The sequence below is a fragment of the Hyla sarda genome, chromosome 3 (assembly GCF_029499605.1).
Source record: "Hyla sarda isolate aHylSar1 chromosome 3, aHylSar1.hap1, whole genome shotgun sequence".
NCBI lineage: Eukaryota > Metazoa > Chordata > Amphibia > Anura > Hylidae > Hyla > Hyla sarda.
Window position 1 is genome coordinate 171,050,787 of NC_079191.1, and position 19,604 is coordinate 171,070,390.

Sequence of the window (19,604 nt, forward strand, 5' to 3'; positions counted from 1 at the left end):
ACTCCTTATACTTGAGAGACCAAAGAATGAGCTACTTTCTTAAGAAGGTGTCCACCACATTACAGTCTTGGATAGATTTGGATAGTGGTCATATTTAAAAAAAAAAAAGAAAATATACTGTACAAAAGAGTATTTTAAGAAGAGGCTGGGTTAAACCCCTTAAGGACGCAGCCCATTTGGCCCTTAAGGACGCAGAAAACTTTATTTTTACATTTTCATTTTTTCCTCCTCGCCTTCAAAAAATCATAACTCTTTTATATTTCATCCACAGACTAGTATGAGGGCTTGTTTTTTGCGCGACCAGTTGTCCGTTGTAATGCCATCACTCACTTTACCATAAAATGTATGGCGCAACCAAAAAAATACTATTTGTGTGGGGAAATTAAAAAGAAAACCGCAATTTTGCCAATTTTGGAAAGTTTCGTTTTCACGCCGTACAATGTATGGTAAAAGTGACATGTGTTATTTATTCTTTGGGTCAATACAATTAAAATGATACCCATGATAACATACTTTTCTATTACTGTTGCGCTTAAAAAAAAATCACAAACTTTTTAACCAAATTAGTACGTTTAAGATCCCCCTATTTTGAAGACCTATAACGTTTTCATTTTTCCGTATAAGTGGCGATATGATACCATATTTGCTTATATAAAACTTTTAATACATTTTTTTTTTTTTTGGAATAAAATGTTATTAAAAAGCAGGTATTTTGGACTTTTTTTTTTTACGTTCACACCGTTCACCGTACTGTATCATTAACATTTTATTTTAATAGTTCAGATATTTACGCATGCGGCGATACCAAATATGTATATAAAATATTTTTTTAACACTTTTTGGGGGTGAAATAGGGAAAATGGGGCAATATACGTTTTTATTGGGGGAGGGGGTTTTTCAAATGTACTTTTTTTACTTTTATTTTTACACTTTAATAGTCCCCATAGGGATTTGCTAATAGTCCCCATTTGATTGCTAACTGTTCAGTGTTATGTATAGGACATAGCCCTGATCAGGGTTATCGGTCATCTTCTGCTCTGGTCTGCGGGAAGCCAGATGAGAGCAGAAGACTCCCAGAAGGCAGCGGAGCCAGGTGAGGGGACCTCCGTCTGCCGTTCTGGATGATCGGATCGCTGCGGCAGCGCAGCGGGCGATCCGATCCTCCAGTTAAGTGACTGTGATGCTGCAGATGCCGTGATCTGTATTGATCACAGCATCTGAGGGGTTAATGGTGGACATCCGCAGGATCGTGGGTGTCCACCATTACCGGCGGGTCCCTGGCTGCGATCAACAGCCGGGACCTGCCGCTCATGATCTGGGCATCGCTCCGATGCGCGCGGTTATGCTTAGGACGTAAATGTACGTCCTGGTGGGTTAAGTACCGCATCATCAGTACATTTATGTCCTTCGTCGTTAAGGGGTTAATATTATAACACTGGCACAGAAAAGCCCAAGCTCCACAATACGAGGCGTTAGAAACTGACTGAAGCTGTGGCAATGCATCGTATATCTTTAATAAGGCTGTGCTACAAAGCACAAGATACTACTATAATTGTTATATAAAATACTAGGCGTAGAAACACTTTCGGGGAGATTTTTTTAAGGAATTTAAAGGAGCTCTTTTTCTTTTTTGCTTACTTTTGGGGCACTTTTTTTACACCTCCTCCCATAGATTTGCATTGAGGGGGCGGGACATGATATCACATGATGGGTCGTGAAGTCACGAGGGGCGGGCGTGAACACGAAAGGCCGCACACAGCGTTCGGACGCTGGGTAGTGGAGAACCCCTTTAAAGTGGTGTATGGCTGGCACCGCTGAGATGGCATTTGACCAGCAGGAGGAGCAGCATGGCACTTGTCGAAAAAATAAATACATTTTGGAGCAGCCATATATGCAACCGTAAACAAGCAAGCAGTGACACATATTTCTATTTTACTGTGCTAGGACATATAAATGACTATTGTAGAGTTAATGTGCAAAGTGCATTATGATGTTCCAATCAGAAAACTTATCCAGCTGGTCATTGGCCTTATCCTATAACCCTGTAACCTTTTCTGCCCCAGTTTAGAATGAGTTTCTTTAATGTTTGCTACTAAACAGTAAACTAACCACAAAAATGTCAAGGTTCTCTCAGAGGCAAAAGTTCATCTAAAATGTCAGCAAGGCTGCAGCATACAGACTTCTAGCAAGCTGTTTCTCTGATCTACCATTTATATACATACAATACCATGGTGGCTGAAGATAAATTGTGAGAGGAAACCTGTACAGCAACACTTTTACCAATAGACTACCCCTTATCAATATTATAGCATTGATTTAAAGGAAACCTTTTGCATATATATAGTTGTTTTGTATTAATGAAAGTAAATTCTATATTATTCACAGTTCTATGTATCTTAATGTGCGTTTTTGATATTTGTTGCCGTATTTTCATAGTTATATCATGTGTATATGAGTACAGTGACCCCCCGACCTACGATGGCCCCGACATACGATAATTTCAGCATACGAAGGCCTCTCAGAGACCATCGCATGTTGAAGGCAGCATCAACATGCAATGCTTTTGTATGTCGGGGCCATCGCATAAACGGCTATCCGGCAGCGCAGACTGCTTCAGCTGCCACCGGATAGCCGTTTAAGGTGCCCCGTGTGGTCCGGTGGGTGTCACTCACCTGTCCTCAGGGCTCCGGAGCTCCTCTTCGGGGTTCCCTGCATCGTCGGCGCTCTCCATCGTCATCATCACGTTGCTGCGCACGCCGTCCCGTCATCCAATAGGAGCGGCGTGCGTAGGGACGTGATGGCGGCAACATCGATGGAAGGTGACATCCAGGGCAGCGGTGACGAGCGGTGACGGTCCGGAGCGGCGGGGACACTCGAGTATAACCTCCAATACCAGTTGTCTTCAACCTGCGGACCTCCAGATGTTGCAGAACTACAACTCCCAGCATGCTGGGTGTTGTAGTTTTGTAACATCTGGAGGTCCGCAGGTTGTAGACCACTGTCCTATACTTTACATTGCACGGATCCCTCAACATATGATGGTTTCAACAAACGATGGTCCATTTGGAACTGATTACCATCGTATGTTGAGGGACCACTGTAATGCTGAGTACAAAATGTTGGTAAAAGTAAGGGATCTTACAAAGTGAGGATTGTCCTCATAGATTTTTTATGGCATCATAACTTGTATGTGCATATATTGGTTTCTGGTAAGTTACTGTAATTTGTCAATTACATTCTGATGAGAACAGAACAAAGGGTGTACCTATAGTAAAAGAAGACAAAGCAATTCCATGAGTTGTAGTTATACTCCTGGAAGCCCTGATAATCCATACAGATATACAATTATTCTTCCTAAGGAAATGTTCAAAATTGCTTATCTTGTTATGTAAATTATACTAAGTCCTCCCACACTTTAATGTACTACAGCACTCCCAAGGATGGGACAGAAACTTCCCAATCTTCATGTATAAAATGCTAAAACTACTATATAGCCAGAACTTCTGTAACACATTCATGGTGTCATGTCAGGTAGGGATCAGTGTGGACCTGAACTCACCCCAAACCACTGTTCCTGCCTACTTTGACGCTCTCTATATTTATACTGAAGAAAAGGCCTGGGGCCTTGAAACGCGTCTAGTTTTGATACTACCTTGATACTAATATATTCCAGCAAGTATACAGTCAGTAGACCAACCAATAACATTGATTAAGCACTTGAGACAGCTGGATGACCTCCATCTCGGGACCACTACTACACGCATGCTTATAGCGTATCATTTACATGTGGATGCCGGCTCTCACTCCCACACCATAACAGACTCACCGCTGTCCCCACTCCAAGTTTGTCAGGCATTGACACCATCTCCCCACCAGGCCGGACGCCACCCGTGCCAGCTGAGGACTGCCAAGCCACAAGGAGACCCCGTGATTCCCTCCAGATGGGCATTACCCTTAGTGCTGGATGCAACCGTGCCAGTCTGGACTGTGCACTCCAATACACCTCTTGTGGTCGGTGAGTGGTGCCATGCACCAAACCCCATGTTTTTTAAAGGGTTATTCCGGGCAAAAACATTTTATCCCCATTTTATCCCCAAAGGATAGGAGATAAGATGACTGATCGCAGGGGGCCCGCTGCTGAGACCCCCCTCGATCTCCCTGCAGCACCCGCATTCTATGCGGGAGCTGAATCTTCAGTTTCAGAAACCTCCGGGTTTCCGGGATTGGGGACGTGACGTGACGTCACGCCGCGCCCCCTCCATTCATGCCTATGGGAGGGGGCGTGATGGTCGTCACGCCCCCTCCCATAGACATGAATGGAGGGGGCGTGGCATTACGTCACGTCCCCATTACCAGAAACCCGGAGGTTTACGAAACTGGAGATTCAGCACCCGCATAGAATGCAGGAGCTGCAGGGAGATCACGGGGGTATAAGCAGCGGGCCCCCTGCGATCAGACATTTTATCCCCTATCCTTCGGATAGGGGAAAAAATGTTTTTGCCCGGAATGCCCCTTCAAGTGGAACACTTTTCTTACTATACCGCCAACAATAATGCATTATTAATGGAACTTTAAGAACTTATTTTGCTACACTATCGATGAACTCTGTACTGTACCATCAATGAACTTTTCCAATGAATAAGTTTACTATCCACGACAGTTTTATATCCTAAACATCAATTCAGCTGCTATTATTTTAATTTAGTTGGTACACATGGATGGAATTTTTATTTAACCTTTATCATATTTTATTCACATTTATCCAATTTGTTTTAGCCCCTTCACCCAATGCAAGGGCCCAGGTAGGGAGATAGGAGGCTAAGTTATTTTTATTTTTACTAATAAATTGTTATATATTTTATGATAACACTGGATCCAATCTCTTTCACTTTTTTATATCCTATGTACTTTTGAGGACTGGTATATAATTATAAATTTCCTACTTTGACGATCTGCCCTAAAAGGCAGCCCCAGCTATTCCTACACTGAACTAAGTGCACAAGGCACCAAGAAAGGTCAGACAAGCCAGGTCAGCAAAATAGGTACCAAATCAGCAGACATGAGGTAATCAGGGACAAGCCATCAAGTCAAAATCAATAAAGCAGCTCAGTACACAAACGGAACTATTCGTTGTCTATTTTATCCGATTCACTTCAGTGGTTGGCTAGATTGGTTGCAGACAGGAGTTCTGTGTGGAAGAAGTTGCCATGGTGGTCTTTGTTGGAAAAAGTAGAAAAGGAATACGAACAACTCAGATTCAAAAATATCACCTATGAGTCATTGGATGCAACTAAACAGTAACCACTTCTATGGGAAAAATATCCTGTGGAGTAATCATCAGATTATGCATTAGGATTGTAAGAATTTGGGAGAATCAGTGGAAAATGGAACAGGTCTTAAAATTTTGCAGAATTTCAACGGCAGAATGTGCGTTGCAGAAATTCTGCTGTGTAAATGGAACAGCAGTGTCCCATTAAACATAATAGGCTTTAAATTTCAGCGGAATTCTTCCACGAAATTCCGCATGGAAATTCGGCTGTGTGAACATGGCCTAAGGGTACATTTACACAGCGTAATGTCATCCTGCAGACAGCGGGTGCCAGCAGAACATGCCTTAGCTGATATAGACACAGACCAATAGACCAACTGTTAGTGCCAAAGTGGCAAGAATCAAAAAGTTAGTGTATACAGATATGCCGTAAGCAAAGCCAATGGCTCTGATTTATCAAAATGTGTGTGAGACAAACAAGAGAGATTTTGCCCATAACAACCAATCACAGCTCAGCTTTCCTATCATCATGAGCTCTGGTAAAGTGAAAGCTGAGCTGTGATTGGTTTTTATGGGCAAAATCTCTCTTGTTTTTCTCCCACACATTTTGATAAATCAGGGTAAATATGTTAAAAGTCTGGAAAGTTTATAAGGAAGTATTGGGCACCAAACAAACATTTTAATAGATAAATTGAGCATCGCTTCTGTTGATTGACATCATTTAATGTAAGGCCAGTGTGAAGCTAAAACCTTTCCTGAGACCCATACATAATATTAATCAGATTACTAGTGAAGAGGGCATTATATTCTGTGTGTTGTTTTTAAGTATATGATTTTTATTCTTGCGGAAATATTAGACAGTACAAACACTTTTTAATAATAATATTCAATTCCAGAATTGTGCAATATAGGAGATAAATTAATATTGTGAAACACATTATGGAAAATGCTTTAAAGGCAAGTCATTTAACCCCTTTTGTTTTCTATGTTTTATTTGTGTTTAAAAAATCTGCCACTAGGTGTCTTCCTACTTGTCCAGAGCACATTTTCTTTTTCACAGACTTTGGACTCCTGCTGGCCTGGCAGAAGTCCAAAATCAGGAAATGCTGTGGGGGGGGGGGGCAGCCTTATCCAATCAGAGCTCATCTCACACAATGAACTGCTCTGGACTATGTGTAGCAGAGTGAGTGAGGAAGTTCTCCCCTGTATGGCTTCAGATGATATCATGCCTGATGGGTGAGACCCCTTCACAGTCTATGAATCTGAGTGAGAATGAGCAGAAAATACAGAGCAATATCAAGGAAGAAAACTAACAAATCATAAAAATAAAGGCAGGTGGTGGTTTATCATGATAAGGGTAGTGAACTGGGAGGATTAAAAAATTTACCAAGATCATAACAGGTACTCTAATTAATTTGGTTATAATCTTACAACCTACCCTCTCCACTTTGTTATCAAATATTAAAGTGTTAGTAAAAGCGGGAGTATGTGCTTGTCACCAATTTATTACAGAAAAAATATGGTCATTAATGTGAAATGAAATAGTCTTGAAAAGATTCGATTTCCCTAATGATGTAATGTAATAGTGATCTTATAATTGGTAATGCTTACCTAATTTAATTCTTATTGTTTTTACATACTATGATTATAATCTTTGCTTTTTACCTCCCAAGTGTTTCTGCACCCCTGTGGTCAGGACTAAGCCTGTCTCTGCTTGGATGTGTTCAGTCAGCATTCCTTCCAGAATCTATTGAACAAAAGCTCCATTTACTGAGTGTTCTTAACAGAATCATAGACTTCAGCAGTGGTATTTTTTTTTGACCACCCACCCACCTTACTGTGACCTTACTGTAAAACAGATAGTAAACTACATTTGCTACTAATATTATTTGCAATGTGTCAATGTTGCCCAATGTTGTTCAATTAGTGAATCAGGTTTGACAACGATCACATAGCATTGAATAAGGACATGTGATCAATCCAATAAATTCAACTTGTTCATCACTTTTTAGCCTCAGGTGCCCTAATTACAATAATTTTATGCCCATCTCACTATTCAGTACAGATAGCAAGACAAATAGTAAAATTCCTATATCTAAGGAATAGGGGGTCATAGCAAGAGAGCAAAAACAGCATTGGAATTGGCACCAGAGGCCTTAAATGGACACTCTTATTAAAACTAATTTTTACTATTGCACTCTTTATGGTAAATAAAAAAATCTTTCTAATGTACTTTGTTTTAAAAAAAGATTTTGTTTTATTTGTGTTTCAAACTTGTCCAGAGCACATTCCCCCCCCCCCCCCCCATCTTTTGCACAGACTTTGGAATCCTTCTGGCCTGGCAGAAGTCCAAAATCAGGAAATTCTGAGGGGGGGGGGTGCAGCCTTATCCAATCAGAGGTCACCTCACACACTGAACTGCTCTGGGCTGTGTGTAACAGAGTGAGGGAGGAAGTTCTCCCCTGTATGGCTTCAGATGATGTCACAGCCTGCTGGGTAACGCCCCTTCCCAGTCTGTGAATCTGAGACTGAGCAGAAAATACAAAGTAATATAAAGGTAGAAAACTAAAAAAAAAAATATAAAAACAAAGGCAGGGGGTGGTTTATCATGATGGGGGCAGTGAACTGGGAGGATTATAAAATTTAACAAGATCATGAGAGGTACCCTTTACGATAAGTAGATAGTACTACAAACCCTGATCAACATTCTGGGTTTAATGTAAGGACAGTAAATTATTCAAATTAATGGTATATATTTTTTCAGACAATAACAGGGGATTGATCTATACTTGGTTCTCAGAGAAGTCAATATGTGTGAAGGAATAAAAAAAAAATTCTGTACTGAACATTGCCTTATCAAATGTGCAATACTAATCCTCCACATTTTTGGTGATGCTGTCAACAAAGATATAATAATTACCAAATATATGAAGGTAATGCCTTAGGCCAGTGTTTCCCAAGACCGGTCCATGTTTTCAGGATTTTCTTTTATGGGTGGTATAATTATGGTCAGTGCATCAGGTTTCACCACAATTATATTACCTATTAAAGACTAAGGAAACCCTAAAAACATGACCTTTTGGAGGTACTTGAAGACCGCCCTTGGTAAAACCCTCAAATAGCATCCCTGTCGACAGAAAAAAAAATATTTGACATGTTGCAGAGATCTTAATGCACAAAATAGAACAGGATCACACCACATCGCATGCACAGATAAACCGAATGGTTAACAAATACAAACACTTTTTTTTTTTATAAATTCTTTTCATTATGTTATCGACAGATTACAAAATGTATGTTAACAAGACAGCCAAGAATATGAAGACAACAAACATTTAGATTACATCACATATAAAATTACCCCTTCCCTCCCACCTCCTCCCTCTCTGGGCAGAGAGGAGAGAGAAAAACAACATGAAGAAATTTTATTTTTACCACCCTTAATCAACCTTTTCCAGTTCTTGAGTTCAAATAACTTCTTTTTTTTTGCCTCTAATCAATAACAACTCATACCTCCAAATTTTTTAAATTAGTGACAACCAAACATCAATGGGTGGAAGAGACAGGGAAAACCATGCTCTGAGAGTGGTTAGACTATCAAAAAATAAAAGCTTGGTCACTATCTTTTTATCTTCCTGTAATAAACAGGAGGTCTCTCCCATAATAAATAATTTAGGACTCCGTGGAAGATTGCAAGCCAGTCTCTTTTTTTAATTTCGACTCCTATCTCATCTCACAGCTTAACAATCACTGGACATTCCCATATCATATGAAGAAAGTTAGAGTCACCCCTCTTACACCTAGCGCAGGAAGAATTCTGCCTAACTCTCATTCTAAACAGTTTAGCCCCTTAAGGACTGAGCCCTTTTTCGCAATTCTGACCACTGTCACTTTATGCATTAATAACTCTGGGATGCTTTGACCATTTATTCTGATTCATGACATATTCTACTTTAACATAGTGGTAAATTTTTGTCGTTACTTGCATTCTTTCTTGGTGAAAAATCCCCAAATGTCATGAAAATTTAGAAAATGTTGCATTTTTCTAACTTTGAAACTCTCTGCTTGTAAGGAAAATGGATATTCCAAATAAATTATATATTGATTCACATATACAATATGTCTACTTTATATTTGCATCATAAAGTTTACATGTTTTTACTTTTGGAAAACATCAGAGGGCTTCAAAGTTCAGCAGCAATTTTCCAATTTTTCGTAATTTGTCAGGAACCAGTTCAGTTTTGAAGTGGATTTGAGGGGTCTTCATATTAGAAATACCCCATAAATGACCCCATTATAAAAACTGCACCTCCAAAGTATTCAAAATGACATTCAGAAAGTTTGTTAACCCTTTAGGTGTTTCACAGGAATAGCAGCATTGTGAGGGAGAAAATTCAGGACCAGGAGTGCTTAGCCCCAAATCTATTCTAGAGGCAGTTTGGTGAGTATTGTTAAAACAGGTGAAACCGGTCCTATAAGAATAAAGTGATCGCCAAATATCAACCCACCCCAGGTCATCACAAAATTTCCCCAGTGGAGAGGTCCGATTGCCCAGGGGCCTCATATTTCCAGACCTATCCCTGTGGGAGTTAAACACGCAATTTAAATCCATGCTTACAAAGAGTGAATAATTTGCATTATTCTTAAAGAATTCTAATAATTTTTTGAGTACCTCAATAGACAAGGGAGGAGAAATGTACACAAAAGCTAATACTGTCCTAACTGATTCTAGAATACCTTGTAAAAATATGTACCTTTCCTCTGTGTCTATGAGCTTGTCTTCTAGGAAAAAAGCAATTTTTTGGTGAATTAGATTGGACACTCACCTAGAATAATTAAAGTGACAAGACTGGATATTCATTACAGACCACCTCTTCTCTATACAAACTGTGGTTTCTAACGTGAGGTGAGTCTCCAACAGACATACAACCGCTGGAAGATAGTTATCTATACAATTAAATATAGCCCTCCATTTGATTTTGACAAATGGACTTCAAAGGTGCGGTGGGTCTTTTGTGGCGCTGACTCGGAACAGGCACATCAGGTGCGTATAAAAGGTTTATTAAAACGCACCGCGTTTCACCGCACATGCGCGGCTTCATCAGGCATCTGCCTGATATATTTGTATATATATAACCTTAGGTACTCTCGCAAAGTTTGTAGAGTTTCACGCCATACCGCGCCCGCTTCGAGGGAATGTACTTGCCAAAGATGAGTCTCCCCTTAAAACTGATTAGAGACTCATCTACAGAGAGATCCCTTAGGGGTACGTAGGACTCCCAAAATTTGGCCCCAAAGTGATCTATGACCGGCCTCACTTTGTAAAGCTGGTCATAGGCAGGATCACTTCGGGAGGGGACATGCTGCATTATCAGAGTAATGCAGGCATTTCCATATGGCCTTGAAACATCCCCATGTCATGGCCATACTGTAGAGTGGGGTCTGGTAGAGGATGTCCCCACTCCAGTCCTGCCTGACACTGGGTTTTCTGACAAGGCCCATATGCAGCGCAAGGCCCCAAAACATCCTCATTTCGGCTGCATCGAAGGTGTGCCATCCATTGGGCCTAGCCAAAAACTAATCTGGGTGGTGGGTAATGAACTGTTGGGCATACAAGTTCGTTTGCTCCACCATTCGTCACTTAAATAAAAACAAAAAAAGTCAATTTCAGTTTACCTGACTATGTCAATCTGGATTACTGAGGCGCCAACAAACTCAGGAATCCGTGGCTGATATCCCTCTGGGGGTCTCCAGACAGGTTCCCCAGAAGGGAGCTCCGGCACACTTGTCTGGGGGGTCGGACTCCTATTACGAGCGGCATGGAGGCCCATACTAGTGTCGGCCACTGAGTCACTATCATGGGGGGGTGGCCTTGCCTGGCGGCGTCTCCGCCGCCATGCAGGGGGCTCATCGTCAACGCTAGATGATGAGGAGGACGAGGAAAAACACAGGAAAGTAGTATCTTCCTCGTCCTCACTGGCAGATTCGGTGTTGGAGGCAGGGTCATCACTTGTTTTTTCTACGGTGGCAGGGGGAGGGGATGTGTGCGGGGGTGGAGGGAGGGAAGGGTGTATGTGTGTGTGCTTGGGTGAAAACTATATAACGGTGTGTGATTATAAGTCACACACCGTTATATTACCACAAAAAAAAAAAAAAAAGAACGGTGTGGCCAAAAAAAAAAAAAGGTGACAAATCGCAGTGCCCTGAAGCCCTAATAGGGCCCGGGTCATGCTAAAAAAAAAATGTAGCGGACCCTTAGGGGGGATTTTTTTTTTTCCTTTTACACCTAACTGTCCCTTATTATCACTCTCCCTGCACTAACAGTGGCAGCAGGCCACTTTCTCTGCCCTGAGGGGTAAAGACCTTCACAGATGGGGGTCCCTGGCACCTTCTCTCAGCTCTGCCCGCTGAGAAAAGGGAACATTAACCCCTCCTCTGCCGTTGCTAAGGGTCGGACCGAATTATAGCAGCTTTCCTGGGGAGGTGACTTCATCGCCACCTCCCCCCAGCAACAGGAGGTGATTCTGGTATATAGTACACCACTGATCACCTTCTGATTCCGGGTCATCGGGTCACACGTGACCCGTGTGACCAGAATCGCCACAGATCGCCAGTGTGAATTCACTGGCGATCTGTGGCGATCGCCGACATGGGGGGGTCTCAGGACCCCCCCCAGGCATTGTCACGGGGTGCCTGCTGAATGATTTAGGCGAGTGGCGGGGACGCCCTGGGTCCTTAAGTCTCAGGATATCAGGGCGAACCTGTATGCCCTGTGTCCTGGATGGGTTAAAGGGCCATGAAACATGAATAAGAATATGAAACACACCAGGCACCCATATGTAGAAAGCTGTAGGTGGCACTAGAAAGACAGTTTCCTTACTTCTGGAGGAGAGCTATTTGCCTGCTATTCCCCTTGAAGCATTAGTTGTAAGATTCCTTATACCTGCTTGATCTCCATGTGGACATCAAGAGCTGCATTAAAGCATCCTACAAAACTAACCAATATCATACTGACAAGGAGCAAGGACTCCAAATCAGATGGGTTCTCTGGTTTCTGAAACTCTTTAATAGGTTGGACATGGGTTCTTTTTCCTTTTAGAATAAAAGCTATTTTACATACTTCTAGCATTACAAAAATGTTCACAATATCTATGTAATGATTTGATAAGATAAGTAGTTGCTCTCTACATTACATTACATTATATAATATAATAAACAATGCTTGTTACATGGTAAAAAAGCCAATGTCTGAGCTTTACTTGTTAAAGAAGAGGTGCTTAGTAACAAAGATCCCCTCCAGATTAGCTTCAGGCATAGCCTTTACACAAACACAGTGGAGGCAGTTAACAGCACCCACAAGGTCTTCAGGACAGTGGGACCTTAAAACGGTATTCCAAAGTGAGCTTAAAAAGATTAAAAAAAAAAAAAAGCATAAAAATTCTGCCGAAGCATATACAGGGTGGGCCATTTATATGGATACACCTTAATAAAATGGGAATGGTTGGTGACATTAACTTCCTGTTTGTAGCACATTAGTATATGTGAGGGGGGAACTTTTCAAGATGGGTGGTGACCATGGTGGCCATTTTGAATCCAACTTTAGTTTTTTCAATAGGAAGAGGGTTATGTGACACATCAAACTTATTGGGAATTTCACAAGAAACTTGGTTTTAACGTAACTTTATTCTTTCATGAGTTATTTACAAGTTTCTGACTACTTATAAAATGTGTTCAATGTGCTGCCCATTGTGTTGGATTGTCAATGCAACCCTCTTCTCCCACTCTTCACACACTGATACCAACACCACAGGAGAAATGCTAGCACAGGCTTCCAGTATCCATAGTTTCAGGTGCTGCACATAAGTTTGATGTGTCCCATGACCCTCTTCCTATTGAAAAAACAAAAGTTGGATTCAAAATGGCCAACTTCAAAATGGCCGCCATGGTCAGCACCCATCTTGAAAAGTTTCCCCCCTCACATATACTTGGGTGGGTGTAATGCGTTTTGTAAGTGAGGGCTCGCAACTCACTGAAAGTCCATACATAAATAGTAATAAACGCCACCAACAACTTTTTTCTTTTTTCAAAATGCTTTAGGGAGTACTTTGTCTCAATTCACAATGAGGGACATTTATCAATGTTTGCTTATGTATTCTTTTCTTTAGTAATTTTTTCCTTACTTTTTTTTTGCTTATGTGCGACTTATTTATCAACTGGTTTCAGCCTGTTGATAATTTTCTTTCACGTAAGCAATTTTTCCTTTTTTACTTTGGTAGTAGCTTTTTCTGCTCCATGTTTGAGCTGGAGTAAATTTAGTCAATTTTTAACCCTGTTGCGACTTTTTTTTTGCGCAGTTGCGACTGTCGCAGTTAATAAATGCCTGACTACCCGTAGTCCATTTTAAAATTATTACTACGTAGTTAATTTTTTGAAAAATTGCTTTTCTCGCTTTCCAGTCAAAATGTCACACGAAAAATCGCGTAGTCGCAGTTGCGACAATTTTGCGACAATTATAGTAAAGAAAACCTGACTAAACCAGTTGATAAATGTCCATAAATATCTTTAGCACTATTTGCAAAAAGTTGAAAGATACAAAAAATATCAAAAATTTTTTTTGATTCACCCAAAGTGCACCTTCTACGGACGGGCTAGACACTCTTCAAGCTGCAGGACATTTCACCCCATTTCGGGCTTCCTTTAGCTGGTTGACCTTCCTCTCACGAAGGGGAGAGCAAGGTCGTCCAGCTAAAGGAAGCCCGAAATAGGGTGAAATGTCCTGCAGCTTGAAGAGGGTCTAGCACGTCCGCAGAAGGTGCACTTTGGGTGAATCAAAACATTTTTTTGATATTTTTTGTATCTTTCAACTTTTTGCAAATAGTGCTAAAGATATTGTGAATTGAGAAAACGTATTCCCTAAAGCATTTTGAAAAAAGAAAAAAGTTGTTGGTGGCGTTTAATACTATTATGCATATAGTATTGCTTACCTGCCTGCCCCAATCCTGAAACCATCAAAAACATTGTTTTATGCCTGTTTTCTTAATATCATTCCACCACTTTCTAGTTGAGCAGTGTGCTCCATACTACAATTCCCAGAATGCACTGCCTTCCCTTAGGTTTTCATCACACCCCTCCCACTGCACTCATGCCATTTCCCCACCTAGAGCTGCGGCAGAATATCGCATAACACAGCAGACTACCTTTCTACACAAGTCTGCAAAAGCTGCTGCTTTCATTCCCTGTATGCTCCTCTACCTGTGGCATATTTCAGCACAAGTCAGCATTGTACACATACACCTAATTTTTCCCTAAATTTTACAATAAAGATATTATGTATTTGTGTATATAAAAGGGGGATGGTGATGTAGGCTACAGTGGCGGTGAAATCCCTCAGAGAAAAGATCCAGCCAAGCCTCCAGAGACAGCATAAAAGGTGGAGGGGCTGGGGAGCTGCTGAGACAACACCGCACCAAAAATGAAAGGACTTCACAACTTCCTGTCAAGGGTATTTCAAGCAAAAACAAGCTGAAACCAGTACAATTTGTGACAACACTACAATAGTAAGTCATATGTCTATGGTGACAGTTTTATAAATATAATTTTATGATGCCAGAATACATATTCACCTGACAAGCCATCAGGACTATGATGGTTTCCTCATTACATCCTTTTCAGCTTAGTGACATCAATGAATCTGTTACAGAAAAACACACTTGCCTAGCATATACCTCTTTGATTTAGGAGCACCTGCTTAAAACATTGGCTGGGATCCATTTACCCACCATCTATACAGATGACAGTACCTTTGTAAAGATGGACATTTATTTGCCACTTTGCTCTGCAGAACAATGTTTATCCTGGCGCACTTATCAGTGACACTTTTGCAGTTCTACTGTCATTTACATACATAGTGCCAAAATGTCTACAGCTTAAAGGGGTATTTCGAGTTAAAATTACTCATCCACTATCCACAAGGTAAGGGATAAGTCAGATTTGACCACTGCCCCCCCCCCCCCCCCCAATCTGCAGAATGGAACAATGTGCACAAATGAAAACATTTGGATATACAGGCACGTAAAATATTAAAGAATTTTAAAAATCATCTAGAAATTTTATAGCAAAAGTTGTTACACATCATCCATATCTCATTTGTCATTCTTTTTCCTGATTCTGAACATCTGTGACAGCCTTGCGTTCAGCAAATATCATAAAATTTAACAAGCTGTTTAACATTACATGGAAACACTGACATCTGCAAAGTTGGAGGGAGAGGTTTGTATGATGTAAAGATAGATGACAGCAAAAAACTTTTTCTTATACCTATTTTTTTTTCTATAATAGTTACCGTATTGTCAGGTTGATAATTGTGTGTTTGATGTGTGCATGTGTGTGCAACCATGAATTTCAAATACTTTAAAGATGCATTATATTTTAGTACCACAGCAAAATAACTATTGGCCACATGATAGGGGGTCAAAGGTGGTCCAACCACTGGTACCCCCCAGGTCATGCATGCTGCATATTGTTACGCCGAGCGCTCCGGGTCCCTGCTCCTCCCCGGAGCGCTCGCGGCGTTCTCCTCTCTGCAGCGCCCCGGTCAGACCCGCTGACCGGGAGCGCTGCACTGACATTCGCGATGGGGATGCGATTCGCATAGCGGGACGCGCCCGCTCGCGAATCGCATCCCAAGCCACTTACCCGTCCCGGTCCCCGGCTGTCATGTTCTGGCGTGCGCGGCTCCGCTCTCAAGGGCGCGCGCGCGCCAGCTCTCTAAGATTTAAAGGGCCAGTGCACCAGTGATTGGTGCCTGGCCCAATCAGTCTAATTAGCTTCCACCTGCTCCCTGTGTATATTACCTCACTTCCCCTGCACTTCCTGGCCGGATCTTGTTGCCTTATGACAGAGAAAGTGTTAGTGTTGTCCAAAGCCTGTGTTACAGATCTTCTGCTATCCTCATTGACTATGAACCTTGCCGCCTGCCCCGACCTTCTGCTACGTCTGACCTTGCCGCAGCGAGGTTGAGCCGTTGCCGGTGGATACGACCTGGTTGCTACCGCCGCAGCAAGACCATCCCGCTTTGCGGCGGGCTCTGGTGAAAACCAGTAGCAACCCTAGAACCGGTCCACCGACACGGTCCACGCCAATCCCTCGCTGACACAGTGGATCCACATCCAGTTAGCCGAATCATAACACATTTCTTCTTGGACACCCAGTCAGGTCTCAAAGCCAATGTTATGCTCCTCAGTAGTTGTCCAGATTTTACAGACACACTGTCTGATGTGCCAAAAACCTACAACTGTATGGATGCACCTCAGTTCCTGTTAATAAGTTAACTGACCGTAAAGCATTCTAAAGTGCTGGGGGACAACATGTTCCAGAAAGCCCAAAGAGAACATATGGTCTAAAGTACTGACATGACAGGGAACCTTGAGCCAAACAAAGGGAGAAGAACCCTACACATTATGCTGTTCACAAAGACAGCTTTGTCAGAGGTGAAAAATTAACAGAAAAAACCTGTGGATACAAGAATTAAACATTGTCTTATAATCAAATGTGTTTATCGTTACCTCCTATGTTCCGCCTCGTGCTGCACAGGTGATTATTGTTGTTCATTTTTTGTTTAATAATTGCAGACTAGCCCCTTACAGAGTTTTTTGGGTGGAAATAAAAAAAAAACACAAAACAAAACTATTCCACTCCAATCACACAGGAAAGGTGACCCCCCTCCTTTTGTTTAAATTACTTTGATGTGGTATTAAATATAGACTCTAGTATATAAAGGATAAAACATTTCACATTGGAGTTACCACCTTAAAGGAGATATCCAGTGCTGAAAAACTTATCCCCTATCCTAAGGATAAGGGATAAGTTTCAGATTGCGGGGGTCTGACCGTTGGGGCCCCCCCACCCCCGCGATCTCCTGTACGGGGCCCCGGCAGCCCGCAGAAAGGGGGAGTGTTGACCACCGCACGAAGCGGCGGCTGACACGCCCCCTCAATACAACTCTATGGCAGAGCCGGAACGCTGGCTTCGGCATTCTCCGGCTCTGCCATAGCAATGTATTGAGGGGGCGTGTCAGCCGCCGCTTCATGCGGTGGTAGACACCCGCTATCTGGCCAGCGAGCCGGGGCCCCGTACAGGAGATCACAGGGGGGCCCCAGCGGTCGCACCCCCCATGATCTGAAATTTATCCCCTATCTTTAGGGGCCAGCTGTCAATTACAGGGTGAAATCATTACTATTACCAGAGCGTCTCTTTGGGGAAGGGGGGGGGGGGGGGTTGGAGGGGAACTAAGGGTACTGAAGCCCCAGGTCTGGCACAGGCTTGCTTTCTAATGGGGAACCCTCTTACCCTGGATCCCCAGGCGAGTGAGTGCCTCTTTTAGCTGTACATGTGCGCATACAAGTGAAAGCCACCTGACAGTGTAAGTCACATGAAGGGTTGGACCTCTGCCCCCACGCAGTGCAGGCAAAATGATGTCACTCATCGGCGCTTGCAATATGGAGGAAGAAGGACGTGGCCTGGCTGTTCTGCTAGGGAAATCTCTGCATTGGACAGGAAGTGAGTGAGTTGTGGTGGCTGGGTGGTGCAGGTAATAGTGTAGGGTATGCTGGTATTAACCCTATATTGTTGTGACGCCAGGATGCGGTTTCCTTAGGGTAATGGTCCTACCGCCAACCGTCCCAGAAACGGTAGGAAAATCACATCTGGAGCTGCGGAGATGCAGAAGAAAACTCGATCCTTCTGGCGCTCACCCGGTAATCCAAAAAAAAGCCGTTTAAGGACAATGGATGAGACAATAAAAATCATTTATTCAGCGCTATGGACTACGCGTTTTGAGGGGTGGGACCCCCTCTTCGTCAGGTCCTCTGATAGGTTGAACATCATACACGTAATATTTATACGGGGAAAAACCTGCGAAACAATATGTTAATGGGTTACAATAAAAAGCATATATATATATATATATATATATATAAATAACAATAAGATATAACTATAAAAGCTCTAATAGCAATGCACAGCTCTTATATATACTGGATGTTTAAAATTCACATTAAATACCGGTTCCATGGGTTATTCATTAAAATAGAACCAAGGAGACTCAATTACCTAGGAGTCTAAGTGCGGCCGTAGATAACTGTATGGTGCCGTGTTCCTATGAAGTAAAGCCAATGGATACTTTCCAAAAGCCGCTCAGTGTACATCACGGCTCTAGTGAGGATGGAAGACGGCCCATAACTACAGCCTGCCCGGTAGCAAACCTGAAGGCTATTAACGGACCATGGTAAGTAAGATACATAATGTTAAAAACAATTGCTCCTATATATAATACTTATGTATCTGTTACTTACCATGTTCCGTTAATAGCCTTCAGGTGTGCTACCGGGCAGGCTGTGGTTACGGGCCGTCTCCCATCCTCATTAGAGCCGTGATGTACACTGAGCGGCTTTTGGAAAGTATCCATTGTCTTTACTTCATAGGAACACGGCATCAAACAGTTATCTACGGCCGCACATAGACTCCTAGGTAATTGAGTCTCCTTGGTAATTAAGTCTTCTTGGTTCTATTTTAATGCATAACCCTTGGAACCGGTATTTAATGTGAATTATCACAGAGACGGGCAAGATCCAGGCTGCTTCCCGATCCCACACCCTCACATTGGGTTTACAAGCTTCAGTAGATGTTGTGCTATGAGCATAACACCTTCAGGTGAGCAGTTGCCTATATTGCTACTAGTATATACCTCTGTACCACCGGAGTAACGGCACATGTTCTTTGCGCTTTTGTCTGTTCTGTTTCCACATATTGTACAAGAAACGGTAGGGAGAAATAATTGAATGTCCACAGCAGATATTTGATGAAAAGCGGAATAAACTTTACTGCATATTTTATGCAACTGCAGGAAACAGAACAGTCTTTAGGAGAGGACCCTGGTACAGGTTCCTCACAGCTTTGCTGGGACTTCTTGGATATCAATTAGCTTTGATTTGCTAGCCACTGTGCTACTGATTTGAGGACAATTGAGTTGCAGTAGTCACACAGGATTTTAGTAGTTTTGAGCTGGATAACTCACGGTTTAGTGGCTGCGGAAGATAAGGCTTCAGGCCTAGCTTGAATTGATGATGAGACATGAGATGTGCTTTCTTTAAGTGCCAGGAACAAGAGAGGGAATTTAGTGGCAGCAGCCCCTTATATATTAAGGACAAAGCTCATTGGATAGCCAAACCTGTCAGTCCTGACCTCTGGAACTCTGGGTATATCACATGACCCAAAGGTCCTTAAACCATAGCATAACATAAATTAAAGGCACGTAACCTCTAAGGTCCTATACAGA

General features: G+C 42.2%; 1 protein-coding gene across 5 annotated transcripts in view; it reads right to left on the reverse strand.

Moving 5' to 3' along the window:
• The window catches only part of SLC51A (solute carrier family 51 subunit alpha), a 91,203-nt gene that overhangs the window by 65,891 nt on the left and 5,708 nt on the right, over positions 1 to 19,604 (reverse strand). For 2 of the 5 annotated variants that reach the window (XM_056565488.1, XM_056565491.1), the window contains exon 3: positions 6,935 to 7,016. The exons of the other annotated variants lie outside the window; for them this stretch is intronic. The gene's annotated coding sequence lies outside the window, so the exon portion shown is untranslated. The remainder of the gene's footprint in view (positions 1 to 6,934; positions 7,017 to 19,604) is intronic. 5 annotated transcript variants of the gene reach the window in all.